Source organism: Phasianus colchicus, chromosome 4 (assembly GCF_987193195.1).
Source record: "Phasianus colchicus chromosome 4, bPhaCol1.hap1.1, whole genome shotgun sequence".
NCBI lineage: Eukaryota > Metazoa > Chordata > Aves > Galliformes > Phasianidae > Phasianus > Phasianus colchicus.
The window spans coordinates 6,349,288-6,365,361 of record NC_143439.1 but is presented as its reverse complement, the minus strand read 5'-3'; positions in this window follow the sequence as shown (position 1 = coordinate 6,365,361).

The following is a 16,074-nucleotide window of genomic DNA, read 5'->3' as shown; positions in this document are numbered from 1 at the left end:
AAAAGAAAACATCCATGGTTCATTATGCCTTGAAGATCGTATGGACAGATATTATTAACTCTTTACATTATAAATTCATATCAATTATTTTTCTGAAGAGCTGGCAGACAGTTTTTGTATTTACCCCATTATATTCTTGCAAATTAAATCACAGACACACGGAGGTAGTGCTATATAAATAAATAAAAAAACAACATTGTTATTTATATAACTGTTTTTCAGTTATATTCCTACTGTTCACAGCTAATAGAAGTTCACTAGTTATTCCTTATTCTATATATCTTTTAAATGAGGTGAAAGATGAATTTATTTGTAAGAGTAACATTCTTGCATTCTCCCAACATTCAGTAGCAAATTATTGATTCAAAATAATTTCTGTAAAAAATAAAAACAAAGGAAAAAAAACATGCAGTTTGCTTTAACACATCTTATGGGACAGAAGCACACTCTGTATTGCACTAAAGCTATTACATAATTGCATACAGAGTCAGTTCATTATCCTCTCTTGCAGCCTCATGCGAGTGTTGAGCAGAAAGACAAAAAACATGAAATGAGTTCAGAAGAACATTGCACACCTCAAAAGAAGACAAGCCTGGAAAGTAAACCTCTGTTGTCTTACCTGAAATGAAGAAAACAAGCTAGCTTAAAATTACTCATGCCACCCTAAGGGAAACAGAAGACGATGGAGACAGAGAAGACCATGGAGGGTGAGGTAAGGCATTTGTGGACAAGCACAACTGTTTCTTCTGGTGGACAAAGGGAAGGCGACTGATGTCATTTACCTGGACTTGAGCAAGGCCTTTGACGTTGTCCCCCACCACATCCTTGTCTCCAAATTGGAGGGATGTGGATTTGATGGGTGGACCATCTGATGGATAAGGAATTGGATGAAAGGCCACAGAGGGTGGTGATTAATGGCTCTATGTCCAGGTGGAGGCTGGTAACGAGCGGCGTCCCCCAGGGGTCTGTCTTGGGACCGGTGCTCTGTAACATCTTCATCAATGACATCGATGATGGAATCGAGTGCACCTTCAGCAAGTTTGCTGACGACACCAAGCTGAGTGGTGTGGTTGACACAGTGGAAGGAAGGGATGCCATTCAGAGGGACCTCAGCAGACTTGAAAGGTGGGCCCGGGTGAACCTGATGAGGTTCAACACAGCAGAGTGCAAGGTTTTGCACTTGGGCCAGAGGAATCCCAGGCATCCATACAGACTGGGAGGAGTGGTCCTTGAGAGCAGAGAAGGACCTGGGGGTCCTGGTGGATGAAAAACTTAACATGAGCCAGCAGTGTGCGCTTGCAGCACGGAAAGCAAATGGTATCCTGGGTTCCATCAAAAGAGGGGTGGCCAGCAGGGACAGGGAGGTGATTGTCCCCCTCTACTCTGCTCTTGTGCGGTGTCATCGGGAGTACTGTGTCCAGATCTGGAGCCCCCAGTACAAGAAAGACAGGGAGCTGTTGGAGAGGGTCCAGAGGAGGGCCACGAAGATGATCAGGGGACTGGAGTACCTCCCCTACGAAGACAGGCTGAGGGAGCTGGGCTTGTTCAGCCTGGAGAAGAGAAGGCTGAAGGTGACCTCGCTGCAGCCTTTCAGTACTAGAGGGAGCCAAACAGGATGGGAGCCAACACTTTGAAAGAATAGATAATAGCAGGCCAAGGGGAAATGGTTTAAAGTTGAGGGAGGGAAGATTGAGGTTGGATGTCAGGGGGAAGTTCTTTACAGAGAGAGTGGTGAGGTGCTGGAACAGCTGCCCGGAGAGGTTGTGGATGCCCCGTCCCTGGAGGTGTTCAAGGCCAGATTGGATGGGGCCCTGGGCAGCCTGGTCTGGTATGAAACGTGGAGGTTGGTGGCTCTGTGTGTGGTGGGAGGAATTGGAGCTTGATGATCCTTGAGGTCCCTTCCAACCCAAGCCATTCTATGATTCTGTGATTCTTTGGCCCTGGCAGAGTTGTCCTTGCTGTGTCCAGCATACCTGCGAAAGGCAACCAGAGCAGTGGTGAGCCTCTTCTACACATGTTCTTCTTAGGGCAGGGCAATCTCAAGTTTGCAGAAGATCTCTTGTTATTCTGCACTGCTATTTCTCAGCTTAATGAAAGTGCAACAGAAAATTGTGAAGAAGATTTAGATTGCAGCTTCTAGTCAAGAACAGTTTGATGTGATAACAGCAATGAAGCCAAGTATTTTGAAGTCAGGCGTAGCCTGAGATGTGCTATTACAGATATTTTGAACATGTTGGTATACTGTCACAGCTTTAAATCATACTAGGTATAATTATGTCATACCTTTGCACATATTTAAATAATTCTTTTGTTTAATGCAGGAAAAAAACATTAGAGGAGCATCTCTAGCTATATCAGTATTTTATCTGATCTGTAGTCTGTAATAGGTATGGAACAGCCCTTTAAAGTGATTAATGTATTATTGATGTATTAATATTTGTACACAGTATTGTTTTCCATCAGCCTCCAAACTGGAGCATGGCATGCCTAGTATCTTTCATCTACAAATCTTGTTTGCTCAATTAATACAGAGCCTATAGTAGTTGGCTTTCATGTTGCTGCCTTGCTAAACTTTGCTGTCGAAGTAACACTGTGTAATCAGAGAGTTTTACTCTTAGGTTTCTCTTGATAAAGCGTGAGGATTACATTGGGGATTGTGAGTGTCTTCAGATGCATCTCATCTGAAAGCAGGTGGCAGTCCATTGCCCCTGATCCTAGGCTTTGCACTTTGAAACACTTCGGGTCTGGTGGCACCAGTCAAGGCTGTTCCCTACAATGACTATGGACATATTAATTGTATATTCACTGTGCTTTTCACCTCCTCTGGATGCCCAGATGAGATAATAAGAAGTAATCTCTGGGCAATTGTTAGGCAGTATACAGTTTGTCTCCTACAGATCAATATCCAAGACTGGGGGGACTGTACTGGTGGTTCAGCACTTCTGCATGAGCACAGTTAATTACATAGGTGAGCCCTGTGTTTAGACATCCTTTCATCCTTGATCTGCCTAACAGCCTCTCTGCTAGGGATTATCCTCTCTCTTCACTGACTGATACAGCAGCACACTTTATCTGTGTCATTTGAGATAAAGATGAGATACAACAGCACTGTCTATAGGTGCTCTGAGTTCTGTAGCATTTTTAAAAAGTGCTTTTATAATGTAAACTCCATTATGAAAGATACAAAGGAAGCCCCCACTGCAAGTATTCTATTCAAAGGAGAACTCCCCAGGTGCCACTGAGGACAGAAATTGCGATGAGCTCTTTTCTGTTCTGAATTACTAATTAACTTTTTCTAAAGAAGACCTACTAGGAATCTTGTAGTTTTATGGCAAATGCTAAACAGCAGCTGTTTTTTAATTGTTGTTTGCATTCTTTATCTCTGGAATGGTAAGCTGGAGACACTCCCAGTTAGAAGCAGTGCAGATCAGAGAGAACAGCATTAATGTAAGAGGATAGGACTTAAGCACACAGAAGACATGAAATTTATGGATGAGTTTTAATACTTCTCTCTCTAGGGTTCTTTTGCATGTTAGTATTTCTATGGCTTGTTTTGTAGCATGAGAGACTCATGCTGTTGTGAGAATCTCGTGATGAATATCTGCCTATCATGTCACAGAGCATTAGTTACAATTTTAAATCCTTAAATTTTATGCAACAGAATCACTGTTTAGATTTTTACCTTTAAAAAATAATTATCATTAGAGAATCATCATTGATGATCATCTTGATTATTCAAGAAAATGACTGCTTATAAGAAGAAGCCTTTTGTGTCAAGTTTTCAAACAGCCACCACTCTATATGTATATACTCCTCTTCTCACATCTGTAGTATCCTTCACTGTACTTAGCACATTGATGGACTTGTGTGGGCCAATGTATAAATGTATACACAACTCTTAACTCGTGAGCACACATCTTATCTTTGGTAACCAATTTTTTGTTTTAGTACAGAATAGATGTATGATTCTATATTTTTTTTTGGCTAGGTTTTCAACAATCAGAAGGGAGGAAAAATGCTGGTGAGAGGAATTCTTGAAAACAGAAGGTAGGAAAGAAGAAAGAGGTTAAAATTTTGAAAGTGCTTTCTTTGAATAATTTATTTAACACTTCAAACTGGTGACATAACTTTCAGCTCTGTCAAGCCAATTTAGATAGACTAAATTGTATATGTAAACATAAGTATATGTTTAGGAATGTAAGTAAAACATTTTTGTATAGCTGAAAAATATTTTTGGAGAATATTGCAGGAGAAACTAACTACTGATTACGTTTTGATCACTATGAGACACTATGTTCGAGACAGTGAGCCAGCTAGAACACATTGAATCAAGTTTAACCTACAAATGTACCTTATGAAAAGGCTGTTTTTAGGGCTTAACGTACAAAATCTAAAGATTTAACAAAATCCTAGTGCTGCTATTTATACATGTGATGGTTGGTTTCAGGGGTGACCAGCAGACAGGAGCATTACAGAGACCAGGTTGCACCCTCTTTATGGATAGCCTCAGTTCACCAAGCCAGTGGATCTGATCTGTACTTCCTTCAGACAGCAACCTTTTGCTACAGAAACCTATCTTGTTTTCTCAGTAGTCTGTCATGCAATTTGGCTGCAAGAGAATGAGTGGACAGGCTAGACTTGCAGGGGGCAAATCCATGCAAGGCACTGCTTGTGGTGGATCAGCTACTACATCACCCCAGATCTAGACACTGAGAGTATGTGTCAGTAGGTGTGCCTCAGAGGCATCTGGCAAACTTAACTATGGGGCTGCTCTTGCACTGCTGTCCCATTGTAACTGGAACCTGTCTCCAGTGAACCATGTCTGATTGGAGGTTCAGTGAGTGCAGTGTGATAAATTGCTGCTAGGTTAGAGGTCTGGCATCTCTAACATTTATCCACCTTGGTGTGAATGACTATAAAGACCACAAGGCAATGAGAGCTCTGATTTCAAAGAGGACTGCCTGCATGAACATGCACACCTGCCTCAATGTGAACTTTTGGGCAAGGAGGCATTTTTATATTAAACTGTCCTTTCCATCAGCTAATCTTATGCTTGCCATGGAAATTCAGTTGCAAACTGACCCCAGTCCATAATGCCATACATAAATTACTAACAGAACTTTGAAGTTATTTCCACATTTATGGAGGAAGTTCAAAAGTATGTCCTAAGGGGATTCTAGCCAGACATGTTTTGGAAATTAAAGAAAATAACAGGCAAGAGGTTCTGTATCCAAGAGAGCCTTGTAGCAAGGAGGACAATATTAACAATGATTCGGAGTATCAGTCATGTCAGAATATTCTAATAGGCCAAGTGGCCTCCCTGTATAATTATGTATGTGTTTTATATAGATAGAAATGTGCACTTGTACATGTATGCAGACAGATGAAGAAAACCAGAGGTATTTTTGGTTATGGGAATATTCATATTTGAATGTTTTCAAGGTTGTGAGCATATGAAAGTTGTTAAATAGCTATTTTCCCTGTGTAGGTAATAGCTGTCAGTTAAGCCATCCTAATAATGACCCCCCATCAGGTTTCACACAAACAAGTCATCGTGCGTTTTGTAACAATTTCTGAAATGTAAATTATTTACATAGAGAATTTTTACTGCTTAGTTTGGTGGCTCCAGTGGTTTATGAATCTTTAATATTAGAAATAAATAATTCATGCCTATTTCCTTTTTAATCTGGTACTAAGAAATCCTTTAATATTCAGACTAAGCATATTTTAGGGATCATAGGCATTCCTTGAATGTAGGTAGGATGATTCACAAAAATTAAGGCCTTGCTGCAGTGATGTTCTTCAGTCACATTCTTAATTTGGAGGACGTTTTTACATGTTCCTTTCTAACGTGTTCTAAACATCTATGTTCTGCTTTTTTTTTTTTTTCCTTACACTTCTTTTGTTGCCTTTACGCCTTTTGTGTGGGTTCTCCTAGAGGGAGATGGCTCTCAGGAGTGCAGCCTGGATGTCACACATGACTCTTCCCAAAGTGCCCAGGAATGCCATGCTGGCAGAAGGATAAAAAAAGGTACTTGGTTGGCACCAACATTTGAACTGTTGCTTCTTTGTCTCAAGTCGGATATACATATATTAAAAGAACTTCCTCTCTTTCCTATAAATTGAAGTGAGACAAGTATTTAAAAGTTAATTATAATAAAACCAAGTCAACAAGCCACAGTCCCTAACAAACAACTCCCTCCACAACCCATCAGCCCAAGTCTCTCTTGTTGTAGTATGCCTGTCCCACCTTGATTCTTTTGGGCTCGTTTCCTCTCCTACACCGTTATATTCAAACAACACTGATGGAATATTTATCTCAACATAGTTCTTATTTTGAAGAGGAAAAAAGGATAAATTTCTCTTTTAAAAAGTGATTGCACTAATATCCCTCCAAAATCAAAACTAAAAATCTAAAATACGCTGATCTGCATCCATCTCTTCAGTTTTGTAATCTAACAGAACATGCAAATCTCCTCTCTGCTCTGATGCCTTGGGGCATGTTGGCAAACAGATAATTAGGACGTTATTTTTCCAAGGGAGGGTCCTTGTGTTTTATCTAGCCTAATTATGCCTGACATTTGGATTGCCAGTGATTTAGCTAATGACAGCCAAAGATCTGCTTGCTAAGAGGGTTCATGATTGTTAGGATTTCAATAATAAATTTGATGAAAAGCTAGGACAGTTAGACCAGCTCCTTCACAAATAGTGTACAAAGCTGTCACTATGAGAAGGGAAACTGGTGAAATAATTAAGGTGATTGTAAACTTGAAATGGATTCATATATCAAAGACGAATTTCCCATGCAGAATTGCCATATGGGTCTATTACATTGCACATTACTCATAAGTGTTCAGTAGAATCACTTTTTGATCATGAATACATTAACCCAGCCATTCTTACACATTGGTTAAGTATAGTCGATCATTTACTTGATTGACTTTTTAACTCAAATTACTTCATGTGTATCTGAGGGAAACAGCGTGAGGATTTGAAGGCAAAGCAGGCTTTTGTTAGTTTGAGAACTGTTCTATGGTCACTACCTACCTGTCTCTTCTTGTAGTGGCTATGTAATAAAGCAGTGTGAAAAACAAACCAGTGAAAGTTAATAGAGATAACTCTAAATGTCTCAGTTTTAAATTGAAACCTTCCACAGATAATTTATTCGTGGAACATACAAAAATCTTTAAGGTTAATTTCTGTCTTGTTTTATAGTGACATTAAAATATTCCAGGACTGATTTTTTCATCTGAAAAATTTACCTGTGTAATCACTGGAGAATACTGCAACACTTCCAAAATAAGAAAGTAAAATGTAATAAAACTGTAACAATATGCTTTTTTCTTAGAGTAAAACAGCAGCTTACAGAAAGGTCAGCTGCAGTGATTTGTTACAGGCTTTCAGTATAGATTCCTAATGGAATAAGCCTTTTGGTTTGTCAAATTGCTTAAGGACATTCATATTGAATATATTTTCTGGATGTTAAGATTTTCTGAGTGAAATAAGGGAGTCAAAGGGTCTATGATCTGATGAACGTTTCAAGGTGTAATGATGGTATATGGATTGTTTATGCACAGTGATGATTGGAGTGATTGGATTGTTATATTATCTATATTTGTGAAAACTAAACTCTGTAATGTGAGTCTAGTATTAAATCCTATTAAAAATTTTTCCCAAGGGGTGTTAAAATAACTCTTGAGATGATGAGGTAGTCTTTCTGCCGTAAGAAACACCACTTGATATACAAATTACTTATCTGCCAGAAAGTACTGTCTTTTCAGTGAAGTTTGAAGAAGTTTTCTACAAAGAGGTAACTCAGATAACAAAGCACCATCTGTCTGTGGTGCAGGAAGAATAGCCCTGCTGTAATTAGCTCAGACATCTCAGGGAACGTCTTCTGACTGTCATGTTTGGAGCAAAGGCAGTGCAAAGTACTGCCCTAGCCTATGACACTGAGCACTACATTAAAGCACAGGAGATAATCAATATGAATTGAATACAAATATTGTATTCAATACAAATTGAATACTCAAAACATAGTCTATGTATTTGAAAACTTTTGTCAAAAACATCTGCCTTGGTCTAGATGCATGCCCACCTTTAAGACCCAGGCTATCTTTCAGATGCTACAGAATATTACAGTAAACTCAAGGACAAGAACAGTTTCTGTAGTAGTAACTTTTCCTAAGCCTTCTGCTTTTTGAACTGTATTTACAGCTTTATTTTTCAGATATACCTGTATTTCATTTCATGTTGCACTTAGGAACAGTACTTGGTTAAAGGTTCTTATCAAGGATCATGGCATATAGAGGTACTGTGAAGAAAGCTAAGAAACTTAGCTTAGTTTTCTGTAGTCTTCCTCAAATGAGCTGTGAAGGGATTTTGTTCCATCCTGTACTGTAGTTTGCACTGGTGGTCTATTTATGCAATCATAACCTTGCAAACAGCAGTATATTTCCTTTTCACTATGAAGACAGATTGATGCAGTTCCTTCTTTTAGGGCTTATTGGAGAAGTTTTTTGTGCGTTTTGGTTAATGCAAAATGCAGTTGTGCTTCAGCTTCTGAGCCAGAACAATAGTAACCATGATACACTTGCTCTGTTTTCTGTATTAGCTCTTTATAAAGTAATTGGTTATATCACAAGTAACTGTTAGATTTTTTTTTTTGAAAGACCTTGGTAAGGTAGAAGCTCTCTTTATGTCTTTATGAATCTAATCCTTCTTCATACTTCTGCATTTACATGCCTGTTATAAAGGCATTCAATGAGTAAGGTGAAAATTTAGGTCTGTGCTACAGAAGATAGATGTTGGTGGAAGTGAAAAGATGGATGTTATCAGAGTTACAATCAGACTCTGTGAGCATTTTTTCTCTAGCTGTGCTTGCTGGTAGGATTTGGATGAAGAAGGATATCTGGGGAGCCATTCAGGATAACCAGCTTAGAAGAGCAACAGGCTCAGCTAGGTTTTTGGGTGAGACCTGCCAACAAAGCTACTGGTACATGGCTAGAATTTCTGTTAAGCTGTAAGGAGACTTACCCTTGAACTTCTTCTGTGGAGTCAGAGATAAAATGAGATGGTAGAATTCTAACAAAGTAAATATCTAAACTCATGATATAATGGAGCAATTAGGTTGGAAGGGCGAAAAGCCACTATTCCTTGGAAGTGGAATAGCAGGATGAGCTATTGCTGACAGCACTTGGTAATCAACTGACATGAAAATAGGGAGGGAAGTAATAGAAGGACAGCTTATATCTTGGAAACCTGATCTAAGGACTAGATTAGGCATTTAGAATGATAAGTTGGAATTGGCAAGGTTAGCACTTAACCTATGTGATTGTTTATAGAAATTACAAATATATCTTCTTCTATTTTTGAAAGGTTAACTTTACTTGTGTATTCAATTTGCTCCAGCTTTTCTGGACCAGCAGTATTATATGGAATACAGTGAGAATGTCACTTTTGATACTTTGATTTATAGGCAGGCCAGAGCAGACATCAGAATGCCCTCATCTTTCTGTGAAGTTTCAAAAGATTGTTCTTGGATTTCAGCTTCTATATATGTGATCAGTCATTTCCCTATTATTATGTATATGTTCTACTGCTCATGTGCACTAAATTTCTTACTAATTTTTAGAGTGGTGTATACATACATTGTTTTCTTTTTGATTCTCCCAGACTCTTCAGCATTGCATTTCATTATTTATGCAGTACTGTTGTGAAAAAAAGCTTTAAATCAGAATATTAAACTTCTTTTAACTGCCTTAGTAAATCTAAAATGTAACCTTTGCATCATCTGTCCTTTTCTGGGGGAACGTAAAATAAAAGATTTTTCCAAGCTGGGCTTGTTCAGCCTGGAGAAGAGAAGGCTGCAGGGTGACCTCACTGCAGCCTTTCAGTACTAGAGGGAGCCAACACTTTGAAAGAATAGATAATAGCAGGCTAAGGGGAAATGGTTTAAAGTTGAGGGAGGGAAGACTGAGGTTGGATGTCAGGGAGAAGTTCTTTCCAGAGAGAGTGGCGAGGTGCTGGAACAGCTGCCCAGAGAGGTTGTAGATGCCCCGTCCCTGGAAGTATTCAGGGCCAGGTAGGATGGGGCTCTGGGCAGCCTGGTCTGGTATGAAATGTGGAGGTTGGTGGCCCTGTGTGTGGTGGGAGGAATTGGAGCTTGATGATCCTTGAGGTCCCTTCCAACCCAAGCCATTCTATGATTCTATGCTCTAGCTATGGATGTCCCTGTTCATTGCAGGGGAGTTGGACTAGATGACCTTTAAAGGTCCCTTCCAACTCTAAGGATTCTATGAATCTATGATTCTGAGTTTAATTAGTTAGAAATGCCAACAGCACTATTTACATTTTAAAAAATACGTGTTTCTGCTGATGTATATGGCTTATCTATCCTTACTGGTTTAGCCAGCCAAGAAAAAATCTCCCAAAACTTAAAGCCAAACTGTCCAAATCAGCCATTTGTATATGTTAAATTTCCAGTAGGTGAAATTACAGATGCTACTAAATGATTGAGATGATCACATTTCAGTATGTATTTATGCTGCCTCATGAATCATGTGTATACATGTATTTACTATGGAACACATGTTTAAACAGTTTTCACCTTCATAAAAGAGGTTCTGCACAAGCAAGAGGACCTTGCTGTCCTGATCCTTTCTGACAGACTCCTTGCTTGCAGGAGGATAGACATGCATGCTGTGTATAGGGGTAAAGCTTACAGCTCATCTTCTTATACTATAGCACCAAAAAGAAGTGGGCAGAAAACATTTTGAATAACGTGCTTGTTCTATGCAAGACACTGTATCAGATTGTCTTTTTTCTTCTGTTTTTCTTCTGTTATTTCTGTGCAGATCTTCAACTGAAGATGCTTTTTGAACGGAAACAAAAAGTTGATATTTTGCACGATTTTAAGTAGGTGTCAACAGAAATACAAATCTGAATCATAAACACTGAAAAGCAAATTAAATCTCTTTCAGAATTGCATATAGTATAGAAAATGAGCTACATTGACAGCTATTAAAATGAAGTGCAGTGCTCAGAAAGGAAGTCTGTATTTTCAACAAAATACCTGATACATGCAGGACAGATTGTGCCATGGTTTATACAGCAGTACATAATGTGGCCATTGTTCCTCTTGCTGTCATTGTCTACATTTCACTCAAGTACTAAAGGCCTATTTTGTGATTACTTGAACATTTGCTTTGTACATAGTAAAATTTGTGGGTTTTTTTTAGCATGTTGTTAATTTCCCATTCTAATATAGATTTCCAAGAGTTTTGTAAAGGTAATGTTGCTTCCTTAACTTTATACCCATTTTACAAAGATATTTATACTTGGAAGGTAAGTGTGTTTCTGACAGCCAGAAGGTAAATCAAAGTGAATAGTTAGGTATTATAGTAAAACAAACAAACAAAAAAAGCTGCTTCTGTGTTAGTACAATAGGATGCTGAAAAAGCATGGTATAAATTTGAGATGAGAAATGTATGCCGTCATCTGACATTTAGCAGTGATTATTTAATTTCAAAGCATTTGCAGTGCGATTTGCCACAATTACATTAAATTATATCACATTTGCAATTCATTTTTTGAATTATAAAGTATTTTGAAGTACACGAAATCAGCATTCTTTTCATTTTCATATGTGCTGTGAAAAAGTAAAAAAAAAAAAGGCCATAGTAAATGACATGTTACAATTAATTCTTTTGCTACTCAGAAGTATTTGTTTCTTGATGAACAAGTATTACATGATTTAGTAGATATTTTTCTGTAAAAGAGCACAGGGCCACCAGTTGTACCTGACAGATCCATTCAGCATCTTTAGACCATTTGAAACCTCAGTGTCCTAGGAGCTGGAACCAAATGCATGGCTTGCACTGAGGAAGTCACCAGGGTAACAAGAAGGCACTCCTGTGAAGCAGTAGAGGGGATTTTTGAAACACAATTGCCTCCTCACTTCTCTAACCTCAGAATGCAAGTGGTCTTAAGTACTCTCTTCTATTGCTTTATGCTCTTTGGGTGGCATTTAGTACCCTGGGTTCAAAGTTCAGTGTGTCCTGTGAGCTTGTTCTTTGCGTGAAAGCCTCCTCTTCTGCAAGAAAAATCTGCCTTAATGGAAGGGACTGTGGGGCCTGTTCCTTGAGTAGGACAGAACAGTCTCTGCCCTCTCAGAGCACACAAGATCTGTGTACCTTTACTGTACAGACACTACATGTCCGTATCACAGAATGGTTGAGGTTGCAAGGAATATCTACAAGTCATGAAAATACTTACTCTGTGCCTTGGAAAACAGTTCATTTTTGGCAAGTTCTTTGCCTGTTCCACGTTCCTGGGACACAGGACAGGACTCCACCAGTGCTGGGAATATAGCAGGGCTGTAGAAAGATGCAGGATAATCACTAAGCAAGAGTGCAGAGATCCTAGATAGCATCCAGTTGAGCCACCCTTCCTATCTGAGCCTGCCGCTGCCTTTGGATCCCCTTCCATTCATACAGCCTCCATGGAAGAGAAGTCTGTCCTGCTTGTTGTGCATTCTCTTGTTTGACAAGCTGGTCTCCATCCCTGTGTGGCTTTCCTCAGGAGAGAGCTGACAGTGAGTTGCTGGGATTTGGCATGCCCTACGTGCCTGCAGACTTCAGGCTGAGCTTTGGGAGCATGAGAGAGCAAAAGCAGGCCTTCAGAGGTGCACTCATAGCAGATGCCTGCTCTAAACTTCCACATCAATGGTATTTAGCCTCTTCAGCAAGCTCTTCTCTGAGCTTAGCTGCTTTATACATCTACACCTCTGTCAATTAGACCTTTTTTATGTAGATTTCACTTCAGTTCACTTGGAAAATAATACTGATTAGTGTATTTACTAGTACTAATGAGTAATTACTTGAGATATTTCTTCTCTATTCATGCTAATGACTTAAATAACTTCAGCACAATTTCTAAGCTGCAGCTGGCATCTTTGCTTTTGAAGCTTTTTGCTGTTTTTTTTTTTTTTCCCTTTCTTTTTATTTGTTTTCCCTCTCGTCTCCTTTTGCTGTAAGAAAAGTGAGGCTGAAAGTCATTATTAGTGCTCAGGTATGTGCCGGGCTTCAGAATGACAAATAATACATATTAAAAGCTTGTAGGTGGCTAAAGTAGTGCATGCTTCAAAGATGAACCCTTCCTGGAAGGCTGACTGTTCACCTGACATACCCTTGGATCTGCTCCTAATTGCTGCTTTAGGAGGTAACATTTTTGTTGTCTCTGTATTCTGTCCTTAGGGAGTAGGAAGTAGAACAACTGAGGTGGTTCTCTTCCTTTTTTCTCTTTTCCTCCAGTCTTTCTGTCCACCTTTTCATTCGAGATGAAGAGCACCTCTTGTGCTCATTTCCTCTCTCCTTTTACAAGGTCAGCTGAAAAGAAGGTGAATGTGTGAGAAATCCATGACAGCTTCTCCCCTAGTCATGGAAGGAGAGAGGAAATGAAGCGTCTGGTGACAACAGAGACTGAACATTTGAAGTTGCTTTATGGAGTTAATGGGAAGGAACTGATATGGGAGCTGTACTGATATAGGAATTATATATTGCAGGGAATTGCTTGATTAGGTTTAGTATTGGAGTTCTACCTTTTTAAACCCTATTAAGTGCTCAATTTTGACTGGAATCACTGCAGATTTAAGGAATATGGTCAGGAAGTAGTGCTTAAGAGAACAAAAGGTGAAAATGAAGAGAATGTATTTTGTACTTAAGCCAAATGTAATGCCAGAATCATTATATTGCTGATGAGGAAGAGTAACTTTTTTCTTTGATAGCACTGACTGACACATTAATTGAGAATATGCGCATTTATATGACAGGTGTTTTACCTTTGATTGATGATATCTTCATTTTGTTTTTGTTCAGTGCCATATCTAATGGCAAAGCAGTTTTTATCCCTTTTATCTCTAAAATTATTTATATTTAACGAGTGAATTCCAACTGTTAAGCCCTGTTGAACCGTTTTCAGATAAGGCCTTTGCTTAACAGTGAAACTATATAATGAAGATATTGCTGTGCTTTAAGCTGAGATTTCTGACCTCTGCATGTTACATCTTCATGTTATACCTCTGGTGTTGATCAAAATACTTTCTGTAGATCATCTCATATAATGCTGCAATGCAGGTATCTGAACATGAAGCATCTGTGTTGGCCAGAGTCAGTCTGTGGAAGAGATATCTTGTGAGGTTGTGTAGGCATTTACTGAAAGATAGTAGCAGCAAATGAAGGCAGTCTGATACACTAAATAATATAGCTAAAAGCAATTAACAAAGATGATCATAGGGGAAGAAAATGGATTTGAATAATGTGGAAAGAGAGGAAGTGTGAAAATCAGAGCTGTTCAGACTTCCTACACGAGTATTAGAATCTTGTCAGGAAAAAAAAGTAAGGATAGAGAAAACTGGTGAGGGCTTTAATGATGTGTACCAAATTGACCATTCTGATACTGGTGTTTGACTAATTGCACTGACAATTTCAAGTGTAGATATATGGACAATTTTAATAAAAGTTATAAAACAAAGACAGAATAATCATCTCCCTTGCTTTGTCTTTGTATGAAAATTGCTAAGTCACAGCCTGAACCAATGATTGAGCAACTGGTGAAAAGATACAGCCAGCCCTGGGGGCACAGGTGAAACAATTCATCTGTGCAACAGAAAAGGGTGGGATTTGGTTCCCCTCCTCCCTAAGCTTCATTTAAGGGCTGGCTGCCACAAGGAAAGAGTCTCTACCTGGAGATCCCTCTTTTTGGAGTGTTTGGTGAGCCCTGGTTTTTGGGACGGGTAAGAAAGTCTGTCTTTCTTTAACTGCATTGTGACCATTGCTGTTTTTGGGTAGTTTAGAACTGGTTCTCTGCCACTGCCTTTCCTTATGGTCTTTTCTTAGTAATCCACAATGTGTGATGTAATTGGTTTTTGTTTCTTTGTTTGTTTTTGAATGTCATACTTTGAGAGGAAGAGGTGCATGCAAAGTTTGTGTTCCAAGAGATCCGTAATTTGTTGTCTGAATTTTACATAAAGCATATTTGCATGTTAAATACATAAGAATGTTTACATGTATTTACTGAGGCTGAGTGTTTAAAACAACAACAAAAAAAATAATTTAATTAGGAGTCAGAAAACATATTGCTTAACAAAATGCTTTGGAAATGCTGCCATAAATGGAAAATGTCCACATTTCTACAAATTCAGCATTGCCTGTATTTTTGTTCATTCAAAATTCCTTTGAAATTACTGGGAATTCTGACAAACCAGAACTATTGGGAGAAATTCTGGCACTGTTTGCTAGTGGCATCCACGCTGAAGCATAGAATGCAAAATAAATATGATAAAACTGTTGTCACTCTCAGGCATAGTTTCAGTTCTGATCGCACATGCGTGGTTTCTCAGAGTACTTAATTTACAGTAGTCCTTCAGCTTTCTATTAAGTGCTCTCAAAAATAACATTTTGAAAGAATAGACTGAGTAAGGATTTTAAAGAACTGTAGTTTTGTATTTTAATGAGCTGTGCTTAATACCTGCCCTTCCACTGGAAATAAATTTCCTGATGCTGGAAGTTTTAACTAAGTTCTGATTTATTTTGCAGGTAGTAAGATCTTCCACAGCTTGATGTGAATTGTGAATATATACATACATATGCATGTATATATGTGTGTTTGTGTATATGTGTGTGTGTGTGTGTGTATGTATATATATATATTCTTTGTCAGTCCCCTTCATGAAGGCTTGTGGGGACTATCTATCTATAAAAGATATATAAAGATATATATAAAGATATATAAAATCTGAATATTCTTTGTCCCCCTTCATGAAGGCTTGATGCTTTCGTAGCAAGCAAAGATTCTTTCAGAACTGATAAATATAACAGCAGTAAGTGGAAAAAGCTACGTACTTCAGTAGATGACAGCTATTTGTATGAAAGGAAGCCTCAAGGTAAAGACAGTAATGTTTTTGAATAGGAGTGTGTGATCAGGAGGTCACTTGCTCCTTCACGTTACCCAAAGGACTGGCCTATTTATCCTGGGAAGTGTGATTGTTTTTCAGTAGCAGTTAAATAATTTACA